Raw genomic sequence first — 14,095 nt, forward strand, 5'->3', positions numbered from 1 at the left:
CCTGACAGGCGATCAAACATTTGATCAATGAATGACAAGGGGTAATAATCCTTACGAGTGGCTTGGTTGAGACGCCTATAGTCAATGCAAACTCTCCATGAATTCTGCACTCTAGTTGTCAAGAGCTCTCCATGCTCATTTCTTACTGTTGTGACTCCAGACTTCTTGGGCACCACTTGTACTGGACTGACCCATTCGCTATCTGAGATGGGGTAAATGATATCTGCTTCAAGTAGCCTGGTCACTTCCTTGTTGCCAACTTCTAAGATGGTGGGATTCAATCTTCTTTGAGGTTGACGGACAGGCTTTGCTCCCTCTTCTAAGAATATTCTATGCTCACAAATTTGGGGACTGATGCCTACTATATCCGCCAAGCTCCATCCAATTGCTTTCTTGTATTTTCTCAGCACACTGAGCAGTTGCTCTTCTTGTTGAGAGGTGAGTTCCTGTGCAATGATAACTGGAAACTTCTGCTTGTCCTCAAGGTAAGCATACTTGAGGTATGGAGGGAGGGGCTTTAATTCTAATTTCTGCTCATAACTAGGGTCTGGATCATCTAGGACTGGTGATAATAGTAAAGTGTTCTCATTGTTTTCAGAAATTATCCCCACACTTGGACCTTGCTCTATGTACTTCTCTTCTAATTCTTCTTGGTGAACTTCAGCTACATTTTCATCAATAATGTTGCACTGAAAGATAGAATGATCTTTTGGAGGATGCTTTATAGCTTCATTTAAACTGAAACTCATTGTTTTGCCATCTATCTCAAAGGAGTAAGTTCCTGAGAATGCATCTAGCTTGAACTTTGAAGTCTTCAGGAATGGTCTTCCAAGTAGGATTGATGATGGTCTTCCTGAGTCATTAGGAGGCATTTCCAGGATATAGAAGTCAATGGGAAATGTGAGCCCCTTAATGCTCACTAGTACATCTACAGCAATTCCAACTACTGTAATAATGCTTTTATCTGCTAACACAAAACGAGCTGCTGACCTTTTTAAGGGAGGGAGCCTCAAAGTATCATATATAGACAAAGGCATTATACTAACACACACTCCTAAATCACACATACAGTTAGAAAATATCACACCTCCAATGGTACAGTTAACCATACATGGGCCTGGATCACTACATTTTTCAGGTACACCTCCCATTAAAGCAGATATAGAACTACCTAAAGGAATAGTTTCTAATTCATTAATTTTATCTTTATGTATGCATAAATCCTTTAGAAACTTTGCGTATTTAGGTACCTGTTGAATAACATCAAAAAGGGGAACAGTTACCTCGACCTTTTTGAATATTTCTACTATTTTGGGATCAAGTTCCATCTGCTTTCTGGGCTTCCTTGCAAGTTGTAGAAAGGGGATAGGATGGGCGCGATTTGCAGCTTCTGCATCCCTTGGTGCTTCATTCTGTGGTTGAACTTCTTCTTCTTCAGCTATGTCTTGTACGTCCTCTTCCTCTTCAGCATCTTCCACTTCCACCACATCTTCAGCTGAGGCGTGTTCTGGTGGGCTTGGCTCCTCATGGTTCCTCTCCTGTAATATGGTTCCGGACCTCAGAGTGATGGTGTTTATGCCACCTTTGGGATTAGGCAGTGGTTGAGAAGGAATTCCACTGGGTCTTGAAGGTTGATGTATGGTATTAAGTGTGGAATCCATCCGGAGACGAGAGCTCGTAAAGTGGCAGTTAAGCCATTCAGACTAGAGTTCAGCTGTGCCTGCATGTCTTGTTGTCCTTGCGCAAGAGAACGAAGCATCTCATCATTTGATGAGGAATTGGAATAAGTAGTCTGAGAAACCTGTTGTTGGTTGTGCTGGGTTCCCTGAGACTGTCTTAGGTGAGGTGCCCTATAAGGTTTGTTCTGATTCTGCTGTCTGTTGTTGTTATTGGTATTCCACCTCTGGTTTCCATTGTTGTCTCTGCCTCCTCTGTTAAAGTTATCTCTCCAGGCATGGTTAGAATTATCCTTCCAGCCTTGATTGGAGTTATCTTGCCATCCATGGTTATAGTCGCCACTTTGGTTGTAGTTGCCACTTTGGTTCGGGCAGTCATAGAAGTTGTGAGTGGCTGCCACAGTGTTGTCTTCCTGGAGCTGCAGACATTCATCAGTATAATGACTGTAATCAGCACAGATCCTGCATACTTGGTGCACGAAATTGTGATATCAGGCAACGGCGCCAAAAACTCTGTACGCACGTCTTAATAAATCATTTTTCATTCACAACTTCGATAAAACTAACCAGCAAGTGCACTGGGTCGTCCAAGTAATAAAACCTTACGTGAGTAAGGGTCGATCCCACGGAGATTGTTGGTATGAAGCAAGCTATGGTCACCTTGTAAATCTCAGTCAGGCGGATATAAAATAGTTATGGAATTTTCGAAAATAAATAATAAATAGACAGAAAATAAAGATAGAAATACTTATGTATATGATTGGTGAGAATTTCAGATAAGCGTATGGAGATGCTTTCATTCCTCTGAACTTCTGCTTTCCTGCTGTCTTCATCCAATCATTCTTACTCCTTTCCATGGCTGGCTTTATATAAGGACATCACCATTGTCAATGGCTACTTTTCATCCTCTATGTGAAAATGGTCCGATGCGCTGTCACTGCATGGCTAATCATCTGGAGGCATCACCGTGGTCAATGGCTGCATCCTATCCTATTGTGAAAATGGTCCAAATGCTCTGTCACAGCACGGCTAATTATCTGAGGTTCTCGATCATACTGGAATAGGATTCACCCTCCTTTTGTGTCTGTCATTACGCCCAGCACTCGCGAGTTTGAAGTTTGTCACAGTCATTCAATCCCAGAATCCTACTCAGAATACCACAGAGAAGGTTTAGACTTTTCGGATTCTCATGAATGCCACCATCAATCTAGCTTATACCACGAAGATTCTGATTAAGAGATCCAAGAGATAATCATTCAATCTAAAGTGGAACGGAAGTGGTTGTCAGGCACGCGTTTGTGGAAGAATGATGATGATTGTCACGTTCATCACATCAATGTTGAAGTGCGAATGAATATCTTAGAAGCGGAATAAGTTGAGTTGAATAGAAAAACAGTAGTACTTTGCATTAATTCATGAGGAACAGCATAGCTCCACACCTTAATCTATGGAGTGTAGAAACTTTATCGTTGAAAATACATAAGTGAAAGGTCTAGGCATTGCCGAATGGCCAGCCTCCTAAACGTGATCACAGGATCAAAAATACAATCCAGGATGTCTAATACAATAGTAAAAAGTCCTATTTATACTAAACTAGTTACTAGGGTTTACAGAAGTAAGTAATTGATGCATAAATCCACTTCCGGGGCCCACTTGGTGTGTGCTTGGGCTGAGCTTAAATGTTACACGTGTAGATGCTCTTTCTGGAGTTGAACGCCAGGTTGTAACGTGTTTCTGGCGTTCAACTCTGGTTTGTGAGGTGTTTCTGGCGTTTAACTCCACACAGCAGCATAGAACTGGCATTCAACGCCCTTTTACGTCGTCTAAACGCGGCCAAAGTATGTACTATTATATATTGCTGGAAAGCCCTGGATATCTACTTTCCAACGCAATTGGAAGCGCGCCATTTTGAGTTCTGTAGCTCCAAGAAAATCCACTTTGAGTGCAGGGAGGTCAGAATCCAACAGCATCAGCAGTCCTTCTTCAACCTCTGAATCTGATTTTTGCTCCAGTCCCTCAATTTCAGCCAGAAAATTCCTGAAATCACGGAAAAACACACAAACTCATAGTAAAGTCCAGAAATGTGAATTTAACATAAAAACTAATAAAAACATCCCTAAAAGTAACTTGATCCTACTAAAAACATACTAAAAACAATGCCAAAAAGCGTATAAATTATCCGCTCATCACAACACCAAACTTAAATAGGATAAAAAGAAGAGAATATACTATAAATTCCAAACTATCAATGAAACATAGCTCCAATCAGATGAGCGGGACTTGTAGCTTTTTGCCTCTTGAATAGTTTTGGCATCTCACTTTATCTATTGAGGTTCAGAATGATTGGCATCTATTAGGAACTCAGAGTTCAGATAGTGTTATTGATTCTCCTAGTTCAGTATGTTGATTCTTGAACACAGCTACTTTATGAGTCTTGGCCGTGGCACTAAGCACTTTGTTTTCCAGTATTACCACCGGATACATAAATGCCACATACACATAATTGGGTGAACCTTTTCAGATTGTGACTCAGCTTTGCTAAAGTCCCCAGTTAGAGGTGTCCAGGGTTCTTAAGCACACTCTTTTTTTTGCTTTGGACCTTGACTTTAACCGCTCAGTCTCAAGTTTTCACTTGACACCTACACGCCACAAGCACATGGTTAGGGACAGCTTGGTTTAGCCGCTTAGGCCAGGATTTTATTCCTTTAGGCCCTCCTATCCACTGATGCTCAAAGCCTTGGGATCCTTTTTATTTACCCTTGCCTTTTGGTTTTAAGGGTTATTGGCTTTTTGCTCTTGCCTTTTGGTTTTAAGAGCTTTGGCTTTTTCTATATTTTTTTTTTCACTATTTTCTTTTTCTGCAAACTTTGTTCTTTGCTGCTTTTTCTTGCTTCAAGAATCATTTTTATGATTTTTCAGATTATCAAATAACATGTCTCCTTGTCATCATTCTTTCAAGAGCCAACATATTTAACATTCTTAAACAACAACTTCAAAAGACATATGCACTGTTCAAGCATTCATTCAGAAAACAAAAAGTATTGTCACCATATCAATATAATTAAACTAAGTTCAAGGATAAATTCGAAACTCATGTACTTCTTGTTCTTTTGAATTAAAACATTTTTCATTTAAGAGAGGTGATGGATTCATAGGACATTCATAACTTTAAGACAAAGTTACTAAATACTAATGATCATGTAATAAGACACAAACATGGATAAGCACTTAATCATAAAGAAAACGAAAAACAGAGAATTTAAGAACAAGGAATGAGTCCACCTTAGTGATGGTGGCGTTTTCTTCTTGAGGAACCAATGATGTCCTTGAGCTCTTCTATGTCTCTTCCTTGCCTTTGTGGCTTGATCCCTAGTGATTTTTGGTATTTCTATCCTCAGTTGCTTCCAATAATTATGTGGAGGGAAGTGCATCCCCTGAGGTATCTCAGGGATCTCTTGATTTGCAGCCACATTTTCTACCACTGAGCTATAGACCCTTGAGATGAATCTTTCCATCTTCCATGACTCGGAGGTGGAAGCCTTTGTCTTCCCTTCCCCTTTTCTAGAGGTTTCTCCGGTCTTAGGTGCCATCAATGGTAATGGAAAAACAAAAAGCTTATGCTTTTACCACACCAAACTTAGAATGTTGCTCGCCCTCGAGCAAAAGAAGAAAGAATAGAAGAAGAAAAAGAAGATATGGAGGAGATGGAGGGATGTGTGTATGGATGTGAGTGGTGAATGGAAAACAGATGGGATGACCATGAATGGAGAGAAAGAGGGTGAGGTGGGTGGGGATCCTGTGGTGTCCACAGATCCTGAGGTGTCAAGGATTTACATCCCTGCACCCATTAGGCATGTAAAATGCCTTTGCATGCAATTCTGGCATTTAAACGCCGAATTGATGCTTGTTCTGGGCGTTCAGCACCCAGATGCAGCATATTTCTGGCGTTGAACGCCAGCCTTTCTCACTGTGCATTTCTGGCGTCTGGACATCAGGATGCTGCTTGTTTCTGGCGTTCAACGCCAGATCCATGCTCTTTTCTGGCGTTGAACGCCAGCCAGGTGCTCCTTACTGGCGTTTAAACGCCAGTAAGATCCTCTTCCAGGGTGTGACTTTTCTTCTTCTATTTTTGATTCTGTTTTTGATTTTTTGATTTATTTTGTGACTCCACATGATCATGAACCTAATAAAACATGAAATAACAATAAAATAAAATTAGAGAAATAAAAATTGGGTTGCCTCCCAACAAGCGCTTCTTTAATGTCAATAGCTTGATAGTGGGCTCTCATGGAGCCTCACAGATGTTCAGAGCATTGTTGAGACTCTCCAACACCAAACTTAGAGTTTGGATATGAGAGTTCAACACCAAACTTAGAGTTTCGTTGTGGCCTCCCAACACCAAACTTAGAGTTTGACTTTGGGGGCTCTGGTTGGCTCTGTTTTGAGAGAAGCTTACTGTGCCTCTTTTCCATGTTTACAGAAGGATGTCCTTGAGTTTTAAACTCAAGGGAGTCCTCATTCAATTGAAGGACTAATTCGCCTCTGTTAACATCAATCACAGCTCTTGCTGTGGCTAGGAAGGATCTTCCAAGGATGATGGATTCATCCTCATCCTTCCCAGTATCTAGGACTATGAAATCAGCAGGGATGTAAAGGCCTTCAACCTTTACTAACACGTCCTCTACTTGTCCATAAGCCTGTTTTCTTGAATTGTCTACCATCTCTAATGAGATTTTAGCTGCTTGCACCCCAAAGATTCCCAGTTTCTCTATTACAGAAAGGGGCATGAGGTTTATCCCTGAACCAAGGTCACACAGAGTCTTTTCAAAGATCATGGTGCCTATGGTACAAGGTATTAGGAACTTTCCAGGATCCTGTTTCTTCTGAGGCAATGTCAGTTGATCCAGATCACTTAGTTCATTGGTGAACAAGGGAGGCTCATCTTCCCAAGTCTCAATACCAAATAATTTGGCATTCAGCTTCATGATTGCACCAAGGTACTTGGTAACTTGCTCCTTAGTAACATCCTCATTCTCTTCAGAAGAGGAATACTCATAAGAGCTCATGAATGTCATAAGGAGGTTTAATGGAATCTCTATGGTCTCTAGTTGAGTCTCAGATTCCTTTGGTTCCTCAGAGGAAAACTCCTTATTGATCACTGGATGCCCCAGGAGGTCTTCCTCCTTGGGATTCACGTCCTCCCCTTTTTCCTTGGATTCGGCCATGATGGTCATTTCAATGGCCTTGCACTCTCCTTTTGGATTTTCTTCTGTATTTCTTGGGAGAGTACTAGGAGGGATTTTAGTGACTCTTTTACTCAGCTGGCCCACTTGTGCTTCCAAATTTCTAATGGAGGACCTTGTTTCATTCATGAAACTCACAGTAGCCTTAGAAAAGATCAGAGACTAAGTTTGCTAAATTAGAAGTATTTTGTTCAGAGTTCTCTGTCTGTTGCTGAGTGGATGATGGAAAAGGCTTGCTATTTCTAAACCTGTTTCTTCCACCATTATTAAAGCCTTATTAAGGCTTTTGTTGATCCTTCCATGAGAGATTTGGGTGATTTCTCCATGAGGGATTATAGGTGTTTCCATATGGTTAACCCATGTAATTCACCTCTGCTATTGCAGGGTTTTCAGGATCATAGGCCTCTTCTTCAGAAGGCGCCTCTTGAGTACTGTTGGATGCAGCTTGCATTCCATTCAGACTCTGAGAAATCATATTGACTTGCTGAGTCAATATTTTGTTTTGAGCCAATATGGCATTCAGAGTATCAATTTCAAGAACTCCCTTCTTCTGAGGCGTCCCATTGCTCACAGGATTCCTCTCAGAAGTGTACATGAACTAGTTATTAGCAACTATGTCAATGGGTTCTTGAGCTTCTGCAGGCATTTTCTTTAGGTGAATGGATCCACCTGCAGAAGTATCCAATGACATCTTAGCTAATTCAGACAGACCATCATAGAATATATCCAGGATGGTCCATTCTGAAAGCATGTCAAAAAGACACTTTTTGGTCAGTTGCTTGTATCTCTCCTAAGCTTCATAGAGGGATTCACCTTCTTTTTGTTTGAAGGTTTGAACATCCACTCTAAGCTTACTAAGCTTTTGAGGAGGAAAGAACTTGGCTAAGAAAGCCGTGACCAGCTTATCCCAAGAGTTCAGGCTATCTTTGGGTTGAGAGTCCAACCACATTCTAGCTCTGTCTCTTACAGCAAAAGGGAAAAGCATGAGCCTATAGACTTCAGGATCTACTCCATTAGTCTTAACAGTATCACAGATCTGCAAAAATTCAGTTAAGAACTGAAAAGGATCTTCAGATGGAAGTCCATGAAACTTGCAGTTCTGCTGTATCAGAGAAACTAATTGTGGTTTCAGCTCAAAGTTGTTTGCTCCAATGGTAGGGATGGAGATGCTTCTTCCATGTAAATTAGAATTAGGTGCAGTAAAGTCACCAAGCATCCTCCTTGCATTTTTATTATTATTTTCGGCTGCCATCTCCTCTTCTTGTTCAAAAATTTCTGAATGGTGCTTGCTGGATTGTTGTAATTTAGCTTCTCTTAGTTTCCTCTTCAGAGTCCTTTCAGGATCTGGATCTGCTTCAACAAGAATATTCTTGTCCTTGCTCCTGCTCATATGAAAAAGAGGGAACAGAAAAATAATAATAGGGATCCTTTTTACCACAGTATAGAGGTCCCTGTGTGAGTAGAAGAAAAGAAGAATAGAAAATCTGAACTCAGAGAGAGAGGGGGTTCGGATTTTTGGTGGGTGAGGAAGAGATGTTAGTAAATAAATTAATAAATAGAAGAGGATGAGAGGGGGAGGTTTTCGAAAATAATTTTTGAAAAAGAGTTAGTGATTTTCGAAAATTAAAAGAAGAAATAAATTAAAATTGAATTTTGAAACAATTAGTTAATTAAAAGAATTTTTGAAAAAGAGGGAGATATTTTCGAAAATTAGAGAGAGAGGGTTAGTTAGGTAATTTTGAAAAAGATAAGAAACAAACAAAAAGTTAGTTAGTTAGTTGAAACAAATTTGAAAATCAATTTTGAAAAGATAAGAAGATAAGAAGCTAGAAAAGATATTTTAAAATCAAATTTTTGAAAAAGATATGATTTTGAAAAAGATAAGATAAAAAGATATTTTTGAAAAGATATGATTGAAATTATTTTTGAAAAAGATTTGATTTTTAAAATCACAATTAATCACTTGATTCACAAGAAATCACAAGATATGATTCTAGAACTTAAAGTTTGAATCTTTCTTAACAAGCAAGTTCAAGCTTGAAATTTTTGAATCAAAATATTAATTGATGATGTTATTTTCGAAAATTATGTGATAAAGATAAGAAAAATATTTTTGAAAAATATTTTTAGAATTTTCGAAAATAACTAAGAAAAATGAAAAAGATTTGATTTTTGAAAAAGATTTTGAAAAAGATAAGATTTTTTTTTTTAAATTGAAAATTTGGTTTGACTCATAAGAAACAACTAAGTTTTAAAAAGTTTTGAAAAAGTCAACTCAAATTTTTGAAATTTATGAGTGAAAAAGGGAAAGATATTTTTTTGATTTTTGAATTTTTAATGATGAGAGAGAAAAACATGAAAAAGACTCAATTCATGAAAATTTTGGATCAAAACAATGAATGCATGCAAGAATGCTATGAATGTCAAGATGAACACCAAGAACACTTTGAAGATCAAGATGAACACCAAGAACTTATTTTTAAAAAAATTTTTATGCAAAGAAAACATACAAGACACCAAACTTAGAAATCTTTAATGCTTAGACAATAAGAATTCAAGAATGCATATGAAAAACACCATACAACACAAAACAATATAATATGAAGATCAATCAAGAAGGTTTATCAAGAACAACTTGAAGATCATGATGAATGCAATGCATGAATGCAATTTTCGAAAAATGCAAGATGAGTATGCAATTGACACCAAACTTGAAATTGACTCAAGACTCAAACAAGAAACACAAAATATTTTTTATTTTTTATGATTTTATTAACTTTTTTGTATTTTTATTTTATATTTTTCGAAAATTAGTGTGAAAAAGAAAAATAAGGATTCCAAAATTTTTAATATGAATTCCAGGAATCTTGCACTCTTATTCTAAAGCTCCAATCTGAGGGTTAGACATGGCTTAATAGCCAGTCAAGCTTTAGCATGTAAATCTTTTGGATCTGGAACAGCAGCAGGTGGATTAGCAACAACTAGCTTGCTCTTGATAATGTTGGGTTGGAAGCCCCAGTCCAAATAAATTTAGACATGACTTTACAGCCAGTCAGGCTTCAACATGCTTCATGAAACACTAGAATTCATTCTTAAAAAATTTTAGAATAATTTTCGAAAACAGACGAGAGATTTTTGAATTGAAAATTTTTTTTTTGAAATTTTTTTTTTTGAAAATAAAACAAAAAGAAAATTACCTAATCTGAGCAACACGATGAACCGTCAGTTGTCCAAACTCGAACAATCCCCGGCAACGGCGCCAAAAACTTGGTCCACGAAATTGTGATATCAGGCAATGGCACCAAAAACTCTGTATGCACGTCTTAATAAATCGTTTTTCATTCACAACTTTGATACAACTAACCAGCAAGTGCACTGGGTCGTCCAAGTAATAAAACCTTACGTGAGTAAGGGTCGATCCCACGGAGATTGTTGGTATGAAGCAAGCTATGGTCACCTTGTAAATCTCAGTTAGGCGGATATAAAATAGTTATGGAGTTTTCGAAAATAAATAATAAATAGACAGAAAATAAAGATAGAAATACTTATGTATATCATTGGTGAGAATTTCAGATAAGTGTATGGAGATGCTTTCGTTCCTCTGAACTTCTGCTTTCCTGCTGTCTTCATCCAATCAATCTTACTACTTTCCATGGCTGGCTTTATGTAAGGACATCACCATTGTCAATGGCTACTTTTCATCCTCTCTGTGAAAATGGTCTGATGCGCTGTCACTGCATGGCTAATCATCTGGAGGCATCACCGTGGTCAATGGCTGCATCCTATCCTCTTGTGAAAATGGTCCAAATGCTCTGTCACAGCACGGCTAATCATCTGAAGTTCTCAATCATACTGGAATAGGATTCACCCTCCTTTTGCGTCTGTCACTACGCCCAGCACTCGCGAGTTTGAAGTTTGTCATAGTCATAAAATCCCAGAATCCTACTCGGAATACTACAGACAAGGATTAGACTTTCCGTATTCTCATGAATGCCGCCAACAATCTAGCTTATACCACGAAGATTCTGATTAAGAGATCCAAGAGATAATCATTCAATCTAAGGTGGAACGGAAGTGGTTGTCAGGCACGCGTTCGTGGGGGAATGATGATGATTGTCACGTTCATCACATTCATGTTGAAGTGCGAATGAATATCTTAGAAGCGGAATAAGTTGAGTTGAATAGAAAAACAGTAGTACTTTGCATTAATTCATGAGGAACAGCAGAGCTCCACACCTTAATCTATGGAGTGTAGAAACTCTACCTTTGAAAATACATAAGTGAAAGGTCCAGGCATGGCCGAATGGCCAGCCCCTAAAACGTGATCACAGGATCAAAAATACAATCCAGGATGTCTAATACAATAGTAAAAAGTCCTATTTATACTAAACTAGTTACTAGGGTTTACAGAAGTAAGTAATTGATGCATAAATCCACTTCTGGGGCCCACTTGATGTGTGCTTGGGCTGAGCTTGAATGTTACACGTGCAGAGACTCTTTCTGGAGTTGAACGCCAGGTTGTAACGTGTTTCTGGCGTTCAACTCTGCTTTGTGACGTGTTTCTGGCGTTTAACTCCAGACAGCAGCGTAAAACTGGCGTTCAACGCCCTTTTACGTTGTCTAAACTCGGCCAAAGTATGGACTATTATATATTGCTGGAAAGCCCTGGATGTCTACTTTCCAACGCAATTGGAAGCGCGCCATTTTGAGTTCTGTAACTCCAGAAAATCCACTTTAAGTGCAGGGAGGTCAGAATCCAACAGCATCAGCAGTCCTTCTTCAACCTCTGAATCTGATTTTTGCTCCAGTCCCTCAATTTCAGCCAGAAAATACCTAAAATCACGGAAAATACACAAACTTATAGTAAAGTCCAGAAATGTGAATTTAACATAAAAACTAATAAAAACATCCCTAAAAGTAACTAGATCCTACTAAAAACATACTAAAAACAATGCCAAAAAGCGTATAAATTATCCGCTCATCAATACTCTTTGTGGAACCAACTGTTGGCTATGTTGTGGTGGGAGGGGCTGAGCTTGTTGTGCTTGTTGTTGATTCAACTGCATTTGTTTCAGTAGATTGGTCATTTCACATATACTCTGTGTGAGAGCAGTAGTTTCAATGCTAGAAGAAACTTTAGCAACAGCCTTGGCATGGTTGAGCCTCTGTCTGTGATTCCTAGTGGACTCAGCTAAGTCGCTGATCAACTGCCATGCTTCATCTGCGGTTTTGTACTTTTTCAAAGAACCATTGCTAGCACCTTCCAGTGTAGTCTTATCCTGGGGGTTCATGCCTTGAGTAAAGTAGCTAATCAATACTAGTCTATCAATCATGTGATGGGGACATGCGACCAGGAGATTGTTGAAGGGCTCCCAATATTCGTAGAGAGTCTCGGATTTGCCTTGAATAATCATTGAAATCTCTTTCCTCAATCTATCAGTAACTTCAGTTGGAAAGTATTTTTCCAAAAATTCTCTTCTAAGCGTATCCCAGTTAGTAATAGTCACTTCAGGTTGAGTGTAGTACCACTCCCTCGCCTTTCCTTCAAGAGAAAACGGGAAGGCGGTTAACAAAATAGAAGTTTCATCTGCACCATGACGCCTAACAGTAGAACAGGCTGTCTGGAAATCCCAAAGGTGCTTGATAGGCTCTTGAGCAGGTAAGCCATGAAATTTGGGCATCAAGTTGATTAGTGCAGTCTTTAGTTCAAAATCTGCAGCCAAAGTTGGGTGATGCACTTGATACGGTTGCAGTGTGAAATCTGGGGCTCCTGCCTCCTGGAGGGTAATTCTCCTAGGTGCTGTCATGTCACCTGCACGTGAATCAACTGAATCAGTAGTAAATGAGCTTGTCTCGCTCTAAGATGGCGGTTCAGATTCTCCCTCATATGAGACTGGTGAATCGATAACAATCACTTCACCATCCTCAGAGGCTAACCGACGTCGAGTTCGTCTAATATGTAAAAGAGTTCTTTCAATTTCAGGGTCAAATGGGACTAAACTCGGATCAGGCAATGAACATGTCATTCAATGAGAAAGACATATAGCTCATGGTAACAGAAATAAAAATAAAATATGCAAATAAAAAAATAAAAATAAAGATATGTACACTAATTAATAATTTAGCACACTATTGCAACTCCCCGCAACGGCGCCAAAAATTGATGCGTGGCAGAAGTTAACCAATTAAGAGATTCCAAATAAGAGAATAGCATTGCACATATAGCTCTTAACCAGCGAAGATCTGCCTCACCAATTTAAAAAAGGTTGTCACAAATTTTAGAAATAAAAATACTGGGAGTATGAGTCCCAGGTCGTCTCCCAACGAGTTACAGGAAAGAGTGCTAATTTATTAATCAGAAAATTTCCAGAAAGTTTAAGTTTGATAATGAGTAATTAAAAGTAAATGTAAATTAAAGTAATTAACTAAGAATTATTATTAACATTAAAAGGTCTTGACTGGGGGAATAATTAATTGGAAGTTCTATCCTTGTTGGAATCTTCTCAAGTGTAGTGTAAAGGGGTTGTTGTTTTTACTTGGTCAACCCTTACTGAATAAGGGAAAGTATAGTGATTGAACTAACTTTTACCCACAATTCCTAGCCCTCTCCCTTGGGGAGGTCTAGTGTTAGTAGGTATAGAATTAGCCTACAATGTCCATTGTAACTAAGCACTTGAGCATTCCAACTCAAGTGTCTCCTTTTAATTAACCCCTATGTCAAGTGGAATTTCTACTCCATTGACATGGATTTAATAATCATAAAAATATAAGAAGACATAATTAAATAAAATAAAATAGATAATTAAAATCAATTAAAAATAAAAATCACTCTATATATTAATAAATTCAAAATGCAACATACTTAATTGAATAGGGTCAATGAACAATGAATAAAAGTAAAGGAATAAGGAAACAAACTAAAGTAATGTCTTCAACGGAGGTAATGACTCTCAGCATCCAAAATCCAAGCAAAAGCATAAACTATAAATGTAATGCAAATCTAGATTCAGATCTAAAATAAAGAGTAATCCTAATATCGATGTATCTGGATGTGTGTGGATGCGTGATGAGTCTCTGCATGTTCCCTAGCTTTAGTCTGTGTTTTTGGGTCGAAAACTGGGTCAAAACGCGGCCCGAAATTGCCCCAGCGTATTCTGTTATTTCTACAGATCGCGC

Source organism: Arachis ipaensis, chromosome B10 (assembly GCF_059453495.1).
Source record: "Arachis ipaensis isolate K30076 ecotype BB chromosome B10, ASM5945349v1, whole genome shotgun sequence".
NCBI lineage: Eukaryota > Viridiplantae > Streptophyta > Magnoliopsida > Fabales > Fabaceae > Arachis > Arachis ipaensis.